The following is a 13,487-nucleotide window of genomic DNA, read 5'->3' as shown; positions in this document are numbered from 1 at the left end:
GTAGAGGGCATTTTTATGACGCTTTTCCAAAGTCTGGGTTTTTCAACGTTTTCTTTGCACTTGGTTTGTTCTTTTTCCCATTTTGCATGAAGGCTTGTGATCACAAAGCTTGAACTATTATCCTCTGGAAGAGGTAAGAAATCGTTCTCTTAAAGAGCTCGTTCGCTACCGGTCTTGAAGACATTATTCATCCATTGGAAGAAAAGAAGTGACACAAAACTGGCTTTTTTCGTGCCGGCATCACTGGTGATCTTCTTGTATCCATTCCTCTCCATGACTCTAGATCTAAAAAGCGATAAAATAAAGCACGTAGCGAGTACAGATATAATAAAGATAATGGAATACAATGTGAACCACAGTTAAATCGTGGATTCAATAAACGTCTGTGACCAACGTCAAAGAAACCCTATTTTTTTTTCCCGCGAACTATTTTTAGTAGCAGTTCACGTCTGGTTCGCTATACAGACAAATGTATGTAAAGTTCAAAACACGACTGGACGCTTTCTGGCACAGCTACATCCCTCCATTTTTTTTTCTTACAATCCTATTTTCAGTGTCAAACATTTCCAATTGATGAATTTTTTCAGAAGCGATGTTGTATGAAAATTATTTGACATCGGATTTCCATACAAACACTGTTATTTCAAGCCTGTTTGCCTACTTGTCAAAATGGCGTCGAAAACCGTGATAAGGCCTGTTTTCGCGGTGAGGGTGAAAGGCGGCATAAGTTTGCGGAATGGCATGTGGCATGACCTGCGGCATGGCATGATTATGCGAAATACGATACTTGCGGAATGACTCAAAGGAATAAATTAACTGAAGAGTGCGTCTCTTTTTGGCGCAATTTTAATATGAGCATTAGCTTTTTCGATGTAGCGGAAAATGCAACAGATGGGCTGATTAGAAAATACAAGCCCGCAGCAGGGATAAAACATGTCTGATCGATGGTTTGGAAGAAGTGAAGAAATCGATGAATACTGTTTACTGTTCTCACATTCAAAGAAATATGAGTACATGTGCCTATTCTCGGGCCCTTTTTGCATTTATCACAATAACTTACCTCAGAAGGGGGGGAGCGAATGGCATTTGGCATGACGAGCGGAATGGCATAATTATGCGAAATATGAGATACTCGGCCGCATATCAAAAGATCCATGACCGATTTGAAATTCCAAAGTATTACACAATTTTCTTACCCTTTCAAACAATAAACAAAAACTTAGGGACTATCTCCAATCATTATGATTTTTTACCATTAATTCCTGATTACGTGTTTATCCCTATTTAAGACAATACGGATATGTCAATATCAAAATACTCTGCTGCGGTAGCGCTATACAAATAACTGCACGGAATTGAGTCAGACTGTTTGTTTAGAGTGGGTTTTGTCTCTTGGTTCTCTTCCATGTCGCTCTCGTTTTTCAATGCGTTGATGAAGGTTTCCACAAGTAAAGCCGACATAATCCGCATTGCACAGATTACAATGAATAAGATAAACAATGCATGGCTGATACACAATGGGGGTTTCTCCGTGAGACCTTCGTATTTGACATGGAATAGCTTCCAAGAAAATGAAAGCTCAGTTAAAGCGCGATTCTCTTGCGATTCACCATCATACTGCCATTCAAGGAGAATTGTGAAAAAAGTTGGGGATCACCGACCATTTGAAAGAGTAAGCTGCAGTACAAGCGGCTTCTAGTCCAATATCCGCTCGTGTATGACGTAGTTTGATGTCGAGACATGAATTGTGTGCAGTAAGGATAGGCAGTGAACAATTAATGGGAACAATGTATTGTTCATATACTGGCAACTTCGGAAGTCAACGAACGACTGCTTACCATTGGATGATGGATCAAGTGTCAATTTTTTGTTAATCGCACATTATGTCGGAACAAATACTTTCTTTTTTAGAATCAAAAATATTGTTTTCCTGCTCTGGAATCATAATTTTAAATTATAAAAAATATAAAAATTCTGTACACAGAGCGCAATTAAAATTTTTTAAAGTGGGATATTTCGTTGGGATCCACCGAACTTCGTCAGCCACAATGCAAATTTGAATGTTAAGAATGTTAATGGACCCGAGGGAGCTAAGATGGTGTCATAGATGCTGGCTAATTCGAAGCCGTTGTCTCTGGGCTTACGTAATTTGATCTCAATTGCCTTCCTTATACGGCGTTTGAATGTGTTACTTTCCGTGGCAAGAACTTTTGTTTTGCTGGAACCCACGAGTTTGGGTTTTGGTCGAGGGTCGAGGGTAATATGTCGAGGGTTCTTAAAAATGAAAATAAAATCATAAAAATAAAAATAAAAATAAAATAAAAAATAAAAAATAAAACAGTAGCACAGAGCACGTGTTCACTCGCTCACACTGATGTAAAACCAGGAAAGACGCAAGAAGTCTGCGAACGGAAATACTTTGTACCATATGAAGTATAGATAAGACACGTCAATGCGTCTAGACTATATTGTCTAGACTGATAAAGCTCTTTTGCTGTGTGGTGCAAAATAAACCGAAGACGAGCTGGTTAAAACCTGTGGCTAGTAGTTTCGTTAATTCTAGGGGGAATTTCTTATGATTTTTAACTGACTTTAAAAAGTGAGATTTGTAACGCCTGCATGTAATTTGTAATTTGTAACATTTGACCATGTGACGTATACTTCTATAAAAACAAACAAGCCCTCGTTATTGTCTAGAACGAAAAGGCTCTTTTGTTCTGGTCTAAATCAAGATAAAACCAAAGACGACTGGCGAAAAACTCATTATTTAGTCAGTAATATTACGTTAACTTTTCGAATCAATTTTTTTAGATCATTAACTGCCTTCAAAAGGGCAATTTAAAAAATGCACCCTCGAAACCGCACTTTTAATTAATGTATTTTGGAAGATTCGAACTGTATAACCTTAGGGGTGCGGGGCATCTACCACATATCCCGACCCCAATCTAAAAAGTATAAGCAAAAAAAAAAAAAAAATGATTGCAATATTTGCTCTGCATTTGCTAAAATAAAAATGTGTACTGAATGCTTTATCTGTTCCATCCAATGCAACCAAACTTCCGTTTGGCTCGTGTACATTTATTTATTTCTTCATTTGTTTATTCTGATTTTTATTTTTATTTATTTATTAGTTTTATCATGAACTAAAGGTACGTTAACACTCTTGTTAGCATAAAGACCAAATTCCAAACTCGTTTTTCGTTTTATTTTTATGATTTTATTTTCATTTTTAAGAACCCTCGACATGTTACCCTCGACCCTCGACATATTACCCTCGACCCTCGACTTTGTTCCCTCGACCCTCGACCCTCGACCCTCGACCCTGGACCCTCGACCCTCGACCAAAACCCAAACTCGGAACCCACTGAATGACCCGTGAGCTGGCAATGTTCATGAACAGCTGACGAATTCCTAGAAAGATGTTCCTTTACTCTAGTTTTTTTTAATAACCGAGAAGTTTCGCCCACATAATCTTTATCACATTGTTCGCAATGGATGTGATAGACTGTTCCACACTTTTTAAGATTTTCTGTTTTGTCCTTAACATAAAATAGTTGTGATCTTAACGAATTGAAAGGCTTGTGGACAAGTGTAACTTCGTGTGATTTGAATGCTCTTTTAAGGCGTTCCGAAGTGCCCTTGATGTATGGCACTGAAGCATAAATTCTCTTCTCGTTAACAGATTCTTCGGAATCTCTCGATCATAATTTTTTCCGATCATCTCAATTCCATCAATCCACACATCCAGTTCACTTCGGAGGAAGAAAAGAATGGCAGAATTCCATTTCTTGACACCTGCCTTAACGTGAACGAGGATGGCTCAACGGCGAAGGTCACCGTATACCGGAAATCATCATCTACAACATAAAAGAGCTGTAGTTAACACTCTACTACTTCGAACTCACACCTTGTTGTCTGAAGAAGTTGACAAAGTAAAGGAAATTCAACACGTTAAGGAAGCCTTGAAAGCCAATAACTATCCTGATTGGATGCTAACAATACCGAACACTGGATCCGCGTCGAGAGATTCCGAAGAATTTGCTAAAGAGAAGAGAATATATGCTTCAGTGCTATACATCAAGGGCACTTCGTAAGGCCCTCAAAGAGCATTCAAATCACACGAGGTTACACTTTTCCACAAGCCTTTCAATTCGTTAAGATCACAACTAGTTCATGTTAAGGACAAAACAGAAAATCTTGAAAAGTGTGGAACAGTCTATCACCTCCATTGCGAACAATGTGATAAAGATGATCTGGGCGAAACTTCTCGGATATGAGAAACTCGAGTAAAGGAACATCTTTCTAGGAATTCGTCAGCTGTTCATGAACATTGCCAGCTCACGGGTCATTCAGTGGATTCCAGAAAAAACAAAAGTTCTTGCCACGGAAAGTAACACATTCAAACGCCGCAAAAGGAAGGCAATTGCGATCAAATTACGTATAAGCCCTCCTTGAACAGAGAAAATGGCTTCGAATTAGCCAGCATCTAGGACACCATCTTAGCCTCCTCGGGTCCATTATATAACCCTTCTTAACATTCAAATTTGCATTGTGGCTGACGAAGTTCGGTGGATCCGAACGAAATATCCCACTTTAAAAAAAAATTAATTGCGCTCTGAGTACAGAATTTATTTATTTTTTTATACTTTAAAATCACTTTCTTTTTTAGTTAACTGTAGCTGTTATTTACACCCCGACTTCTTCTTCCCGAGGCTCCGGCTACGCATCAACAATCAGAAACTATACTTGCTCAATCTTTTAATGAACAGTGCTAGTCAGTCCGTGAAATGATCACACTTTATAGAAGTGCTCTGAGAATATAACACCCCACTATCTTGTTATCATTGCATCAATCGTGTAACTTAAAAGAAGATGAAGTGAGACTGGTCTCACTGAGGTGAAAGCTACAATCTCTCAACCGCAGATAATATTTTCAGAATTAACATATGGAAATCACTCTCAATTTGGGTTATCGGCGTTGTAATGTCGTCTTTGTTTTATGGACTATTGTCAAGTTAAGGTTTATTTTTGAGGATGTTTTGCTTCCTTTCTTTTACTTCAGCTGTGAGGAATAAATTACACCGGAGATGAGCCCTTTATTTCTGTGACTTAGAAATACAGTGGAAAACAATTCACTCGAAAAACTGCTTTTCTTGTGACGAGAGGATTTAGAGTTATTAAGTTTACTCTGCTTTCGCTGATCAGTAAGAATATAAAAGCCAACGTAGGAAATATTAAGGTCTTTAGTTTCAAGTTCAATAAACCGCAAACTAATTTAAAGTTCAATAAACCGCAAACACAATCTGTTGTCATTTAGGCGTAAACTGTTAATATAAGAGCATAACTGCAATCAGTATTCAAGTTGTCAAGCTGCCAGAAACTGTTGTCCATCTGTGTTACTTTTAGAAGTAGTTAATGTTTCAGAGTAAGCTTAAGTTTCGTCCAACAGACTATTGGATTTACTGTCTCCAAGAGACAGCGAATGTATCCCCAGGAAAAGGCCTTTCTCAAACTGGTTTTATAGAGTTTCCCCCGTCCATCCATTTATACATTTGTGAAGGCAAAAACCTGTTTTCACATTCGTAGCAAGCATAAAAAAGTGAAGCAAAATTACGAAGAGAATTCAATTTCTTTGAAACCAGACGTGCGACAAATCAAAACAAATGGTTGATTGGTTTCTTTTTGTTGTTCGATGCTCTTCAGTTAGGTAACATGATAACATGTCTGTGCGAGATTTTGGTCAAAGTAACTTCGGTAAATTTCGATCACTCCTTTCAAAAGCAAGCTGGCCAGGTGTGTCTGTTGATGATGATCCCAACAATTGCTATGAGGCCTTCCTTTGTGAATATTCCAGATTGTATACTTTTCCCCAGAGAACAAGAACAAAAAGTCTGCATTCATGTAAAATGCTTTGGATAACTAAGAGTCTGCTAATATCTATTAGGAAAAAAAGAAAATATTTGCAGGCAAATAGGATTTTTATGTTTTTCTCACGGAATTTTTCGGTATGGATAGATTGTTATCTGTTTTAGGAATATCTTGTATGAGGTAATCGCCTCAAGTGCGTGACAAGTGTGACAGGCTAGGGCTGGGGTTAACACATTGCAATGAATTTAATCCCCTATCTTAGGTTAGGAGTAATGTGCATGTGACCTTGCTACATGCGTTCATTCGTTTGTATTCACTCGCTCTGCGAACATCTCACCTTTTTTCCCTCCTCCTCCCCGGCCTTCCCTCTCCGCTTTTGTCCCTGGTTGTAGTTTTCGAGGCGTTTTCTGCCCTCACCTTTACTGGGCCGAGTATGTCAATTATCGTAATTGTTTATACTGATTCATAGAAAATTAATATTTTGTTACTCATTAAATCGGCTTTGGGCCTTGCCCTTAGCCAATTTTTGTTCCGAGTCGATTGTGCTTCTGTTTGTTTGTCACTGCCCAGTAAACAAGCTCAGGAACTGCAGCTTAATGGCAAATGGTCAATTATTCTTATTACCGGGAAAAACATAAATAAGCTTTATAAAAACTGTATTGCTTTCCCTAGTGCTGACCATGTGAACTTCGATATAAACGCCTTAGAAATAAGCTGAATCACCTACTTAATTAGCCAGACGAAGTTATTATAACGGAAAACAGTTGGAAAAGCCAACGATAATTTGAAGTTTACCTGGAAACTAAGTAATAAGGTAATTAATAAGCGCAAAACCAAACCAAAATTACCCTCGTCATTTAAGTAAGAGGAAGTGACGATTACTGATCCTATGGAAATAAAAATAAATTTTGTGGTATTTCACAAATGTTGGTCCAAATTCCTTCTTCTAGCTTTCCTTTTTGTTATTGAACTCAAATATGGATGCAACTTTAATGAACTCGCGTAAACGTGCGTGCCTCTAGGTACTCTAGCCAACATTAATATGCGAAATAGGCTTTATTTAAGCGAATGAGCGAGTTCTAAATGAATATTATACGTCCGTCGAAATAAACCAACTAAGGGGTAAAACTTTGCCCTCTGTGTGTGAAATGCGTGATAAAATGCAGATTGGCGGTTAAGAATATATGAAGGTCATATATTTGAACTGCGGATAAAGACATGAATGAAAGTGATCTTCGCAGTGATGTGCACTACTTAGGCAGTAGTGAAAATAAGGCCTGAAAAAAAAAAATTCAGGCCTGTACGGGATTTGAACCCATGACCTCTGCGATACCGGTCCAACTGAGCTAACAAGCCAACTGGGAGCTGGTCATGAAGTTGGTTCTAAATTAACTCGTGAAGTGATGAATAGGCGGTTAAGAATATATGAAGGAAAGTTAAGAATATATGAAGTTAAGAATATATGAAGGTCATATATGACAATGCAGATTGTTTTACAAGGAATCAACACGCTATTGGGTTAAGTCCAAGATAGTTTAAAGCGACTTAAATTCGTGGGAAAAGTCAAACGCAAGAGGATTGCGCGGAAAACTCAATATCAGTAGCATTTAGTTCCGCGTGGAATTTTTTTAGTGGGGTTGGACGATGCAGCTTGAATACGTCATAAAATGCAGGTTGTTTACAAGAAAATGACACGCGATAGAGTGAAGTCCTATGTGGCAAAATGGAATACAATTCAAGCACGTGAAAAAAATGGCTAACGTTCATGTAGGGTAATGATTAGGTATGTTCTGATTGGACTTTAGACTTTGTTTTCATGGTACGTGATGGAATGTAAGTTGTTTTGCGTGTGCAACATGAATAAAGGAGCGGAAAAGAAATGTTTAAACTTGAAAACTTAGGACCTGTTTACATGGAGGTGGGGAACCCACGTAGGTGAGGTTACCCGCCTAGGTGGGGTAACCCGCCTGTCCATATAATTTCTTATTTTACTTTGATCACGTTTACATGATAGGTGAGGTGACTCGCCTAGGCGGGTTGCCCGGTCTGCCAGGAAGGGTAAATTGTCAGCCGGGGTGACAATTTGCCATGTAAACGTGTCAAGGTGGGGGTAACCCGCCTAACCGGGGTCGCTTTCATGGCAAAAAGCTCCTTGCGAAGCCAAACTCGGCGTAACACAACGCGTGACGCTTTCATGAATAAATATATATGTGTCCGAGAATTAAGCTTTCGTCTTTTTCGAGATGTGAACTTGGGACGCCTCTGCTCTAACTCCTTAATTGCAAGCGCAACAACAACCTCAAGAAACCTCACCCCAGCACCCCGGGGTTGTAAGAGTGCATGTAAACGCGTTTTATTTTTCGACCATGGCTAGGCGGGTTACCTCACCTACCTGCTGGGGTTCCCCACCTCCATGTAAACAGGGTCTTAAATGCGTACCCTTCGCCATGAAATTGATCGCAACCAACCCACCAAAGAGAAAACTGAGCCATCTTTCGTAGAAAAATCGTTGTTCAATAAAAGCACCTCCTAACATTGCATATCAATCAAACACGATGTCACGCGAGACGACAAAGCTTCCTAGGAGCCACACAAAATCGTCCATAGTTAATTTTAGTCAGACATTCATCGAGAGATAGTACTGAGCAAACCAACCCAGAAAAATATAACCGACACACTCAACAAATCGTGAATCTTGCCGTTAAAGAACTGCCCAAATCAAAATGTTTGGTGCAATTCATTAACGCCTCAAGCAATATTTGGATCAAAATTGTTCCACTCACTCTCGTCGTGAAGGAACAATAACCATGATCGTGCTACAGTGCACAGAACTACATTTTCTCTCGAACAACCATACACCATTCTCACGGCATGAGTAACACGTTTCCTATAGGTAATCTGATGTCTTTCATCTGTCCAGTAATATCGCACGTCTCATAAAGCGCGGTAAAACACACGTTAAAAACACAGAAAAGCCAACATTTCTTATTCTAAATAATGATTTCTTTTACGAACCGCCCTCCCGCGTTAACGCGTTGAAACTTGAACACCTCTCAAACCAAAGAACAAAAACGACGCTCTGATTGGTGAGAGATACATACCCTAATGCGTGCCAGATACATACCCTAAACGATCTGATTGGTGCGAGCAACATATCACTCCATACGCTAACATAGAGTTAATTTGTTTTATAGAAAAAATAATTAAAAAAAAGGATGCTACTCGTTAAAAAGATCCTTGTGTTTTTTTCGATCACATTGATAAAATTCATTCGTTTAACATTGACATTGAACAAAGTTAACCGTTCGCACTCTCAACGCACTTTCTGCGAAGAAACACGCTGTGCCTTGCAGACTTCGGGCATTTGGAAAAAACTCACGACAAAAGGCTAAAGTACTTTGCATAACGTTGTATCACAGTTCCTTGCAGAAAACCTTTTAGTCTAGAAGCCAGGAGTGGAAAATTGAGGTTTCGCACAACCACAAATTAGAAAAGGTTTGATAGTAGATTTTGATAGAAGACCTACCGATTAACTCTAGTTAATTTGCAAATTGAAATTGTGATATAGGTTTTGCTTTAACTGAGAGGGTGTTTTTGTAGACAAACCAATATTCAGCTTAAAAATGAGATTGACTTATAACACGGGGTTCCTTGGCCTTTTGATCGTCGTTTAAGATTTAACTTCTTAGGTGAAGTCAGTTTCATAACAGAAAGTTTGCTTACTCTATAAAACCATGAATCATCGAATGTGATTGGTCATGTGACTCTGAATATGCAAAAGAACTTATACTGAGGAAAGTACCAATCGCTACGGTTTTACTTTCATTTACAAACATTTGCCTTTCCTCTCAAGGGAAGAACGAACATTTTGTGTCAAAAAAGATGAAGTTGCACTACATTTTTATGTGAAAAACAAGAATTACTTTCTTAAAATAAAGTTCAAATCGTTTTTAAAGAGTTATCCTCGGAATGAAAATGAGGCTAAATAGTGGCTGAACCCTTTTCACATTGTTTTGTCACGAAGTAGTTATTGAAAATTATGAAATTGCATGAGAAATCATCTTAGGTTTATCCTCATTGTTTTTGATAAGTTTTAAGAAAAGGAGAATTTCCATATCTACAATCGTCAAGCTCTTTTTTTTTTTTTTTTAAGATCGGCAAGGGGGAAATTTTTTTAATTAACAACCTGAGACTCTACTCATATTTTTGTATTATGGGCTACATCGTGATGAGTCTCACACATAACATATTACAAACACTTCATGGAGCAATTTACAACTGAATATGAAATAAATTTGATATACTTGCGCTGAAATTTGCTACTTTGTTAATTAAGGAACAGTGCAAATCTATCAGACAGAGACTTAAAAGTTTCATTGTTCAATCGTCACAGTCAAAATCACTGACATCATCTTCCTCCCATTATATCCCGTGTGGATTGTAGCATGTTTCCTCTGCCATAGAAACGGAGGTCTCGGTGCCGGAAAGACCGACATTGGCGTAAGAACAATTGGACCGACACTCAGACTTCTTGCAAGCGCAAGTTGTCAGCTCCGATAAACTGCTGGATGTGGGATTCTTCGTCATAAACTGTGGTTTCAGCTCCCCATCTTTTATTACCCATCCATTTCCCACTGGGGAAGGTGTTTGTTGCAAGCTATCAAGGGAGCACCTCCAGATGTGTATCTGATTGTTGACACGGTGGTTGTGTTGTTGCACACTATTAGAAGTTGAAGGAAAGGGTCTCATTCTTCTGTTTCTTTTGACAGAACGTGATATGTCTAAGCTCATCAGCAGTCTGCGGTCTCTTCTTTGAGGTTGGATAGATGTCACAAAGAAATGCTTTGCACTTTCTAAGTGTCTCTTCGTCTGCTTCTTTTTCTTGTCCCAGGAGACCTCCCTGATGCCCTTGGCTTCGAGTCATTGCTTTCCATGCTTTTGTCTTACCAATCCCTGAGATTGAATTGTTGTTGTCACATTCCGTGAGAGCATGAAAGGCTAGTAAAGCAGCAAGGACCCTGTCTCCAAGCTTCTAGCAAACATCATGAACTGGTACAAAGCACATTTGATCTTTTACACAGGTGCGGAACCATAGTATGTTCGGGGTAATGCTCGCAAAGTGGGCTGCACTCAAAACAAGAACGTCTGTTTCAGGTAATTGGATGATGATTCTTGTTTCTGGGCTCACTGCGTACTTAGCATGAAACAACATCCAGGTATTTACTTCTTCATGACTGCATGTAAGATCTGCAACATTACCTTGAGAATCTCTCGTGATAGCCACACATCGCTTTCCATCTTTGAATCCTCCTCCGATGATCAGTTTGGTGTTCCCCAGGAGCCTTCCTTTGCCAAGACTGTACAAAGACTCTGATATGAAGTCGCACAGGTTCTCCTTATTCTTAGGGTTGTTAATGTACTTGGCCCATTTCCTGGGTACTAGCGTCGAAGGTCCACCAATGTGTACTTCCAGTACACTTGACGTGCACTCCTTGATCGCTCACCGGCTTTGATGGACATTTCAAAGTAGTGGTCGAAAACGACGTGAACGCAGAATATGTCTGGTCGAAATTTTTTGGCCAGTCGAAAATTCGTGCGGTACCGTGTGAACGTATCCTGAATGAATGAAAGTTACACCGATTAATTTAATTGTAAACAAATATCTCACGTTTTAACTTTCTTAGTTACTCAGTTTTTTGAAGGATTATCAGTCATATTAACTAAATCACTAACGGCTTTTAGGCTGCGTGTCAAGTTGTCAACCCAACTTCCCTCCATTGTTTCGTCTCTCCCCACGTGTTGTTTTCTATGGGTCAGAGTTTCTGTTATGTTAGGTAGTGTGTGGGCTTTTTTCTGTTGGAGGGGATAAGCACCGCCTTGAAATTGTTTCCCCGATTCTTTGGCCGCTTTGATAATTGAAAATATCTTTGAAAATTGCAACTACTATAGTTCATGAACAACGAGCAGAGCCGAAAACATGTGTTGATCTTCATTTAGTGAAGACTTGCATTTGCAGATTGTGCAGCTCGTGTTGGTATTAAACATATTATGCTAAAGTTAAAAATCTTGCCATCACGTATCTTAATGATTTAGTTTTACCATCACTGTCTTTCTTATGACTCTCCGTCTAAAGGTAGATACGTTTTTTCCTCAGCCGTAATTCGTCTGTAGTTATTAGAGATATTTAGTTTTTGAGACCTAAAAAAAGTTGTTTGCATGTACTGGCGTGGTGATCCAAGAGTGCGTCTCAACAAAAGTTACGAAGTTTAAAGATATACTTCTCTGTTATCCTCATATATCTCCAGCTGAATTTTCCATGAATTATAGAAAATTTATCGCTTATTAACATATGTAAGATTTGGGATTGGGAAGAATTGGGAACAATCGCTATTTCTGATATAAGACGACAAGGTCATGATTCGAGGCGAAAGCAAACATTAGACATCTTCAAACTAGAGTGAAATTTTTAGCCATTTGCGCTAAGAAATACATATTATCCAAGTGCACAAAGTAGAGTACAAATAACGCGCGAATAGAGTACAAACATCTTGCGATATTGTACGGTTATTTGAACCAGAGTTGGTTATTTTACTCTTACCTTATTTAACAACTGCACAATTGTGAACAAACTTACAATCTCTCTTATTTCTATCTAAAAACATTACGCTAAATAAACATTACGCTATCGACATTGCTGATCCCAGCATTATGCAGGACGCGTGTCATATGAAATTCGTAATCAGGACCTCGCTCACCGTGGAGTCTCTATGGCTAAGTGGTAGAGCATCGGAGCGCGGAATCCGAAGGTCTGAGGTTCGATTCCTTTTGTCCCACGCTCGTGACAAGACGAAAAAAATCTTTCCCTGTACCATTGTTCTTGGTTCACAGCCTTCAGCTCCTCAAGACCTGTCACCAACTGCTTCTCTGTTTGCTTCGCTTTTCCCGCCTCATAGGAAGTGCATAAGGAATAAACCAGTTGGATAATAAATAACTTAATAAACGTTTTGGTGCGTAGTATCGCGGAGTATTTTTACTCGAGTCAAAACACGGTACAACACGTAAAAATAGCAAGCGGGGGTATACACCAAAACGTCCAATAAGATATATCCTGCGATATTCTACGGTTATTCGGACAGTTGTTTATTTTGTGCATAAAATAAATCAGTTGAATAATAAATAACTTATTAGACGTTTTGGTGTGTAGTATCGCTAAGTATTTTTATGAGTTGTGCCGTATTTTGACGAGAAAGAAGTCTGTTCAGCAAGACAAGAAGAAGACGAGAAGAAACCATCAGAGTCTACTAAAGATGCCTGTGAAGACAGCTCCTGTGGTCGGAATCGATCTTGGAACAACTTACTCCTTACTTAGTTGGAGTCTTTCAACATGGTAGAGTTGAGGTAATCGCAAACGATCAGAGCAATCGTACAACCCTCATTTATTTCGCCTTTACTGAACAGAACTCGGCGATGCCGCCAAGATACAAGCAACGTTAAACCCAAGCAACGGGCTATCTTTGATGCCAACGAAGCTGATGAAGTCCTTGAAGATAATGAAGAGTTTCATCTTACGAAGTTGTATAAGCCCAGGGCTTATAACCGGAATTTTACGGTATCTTAAA

Source organism: Pocillopora damicornis, chromosome 3 (assembly GCF_964200805.1).
Source record: "Pocillopora damicornis chromosome 3, jaPocDami1.2, whole genome shotgun sequence".
Taxonomy (NCBI): domain Eukaryota; kingdom Metazoa; phylum Cnidaria; class Anthozoa; order Scleractinia; family Pocilloporidae; genus Pocillopora; species Pocillopora damicornis.
The sequence above is the reverse complement of the archived record's forward strand: the minus strand, read 5'-3'. Positions refer to the sequence as shown.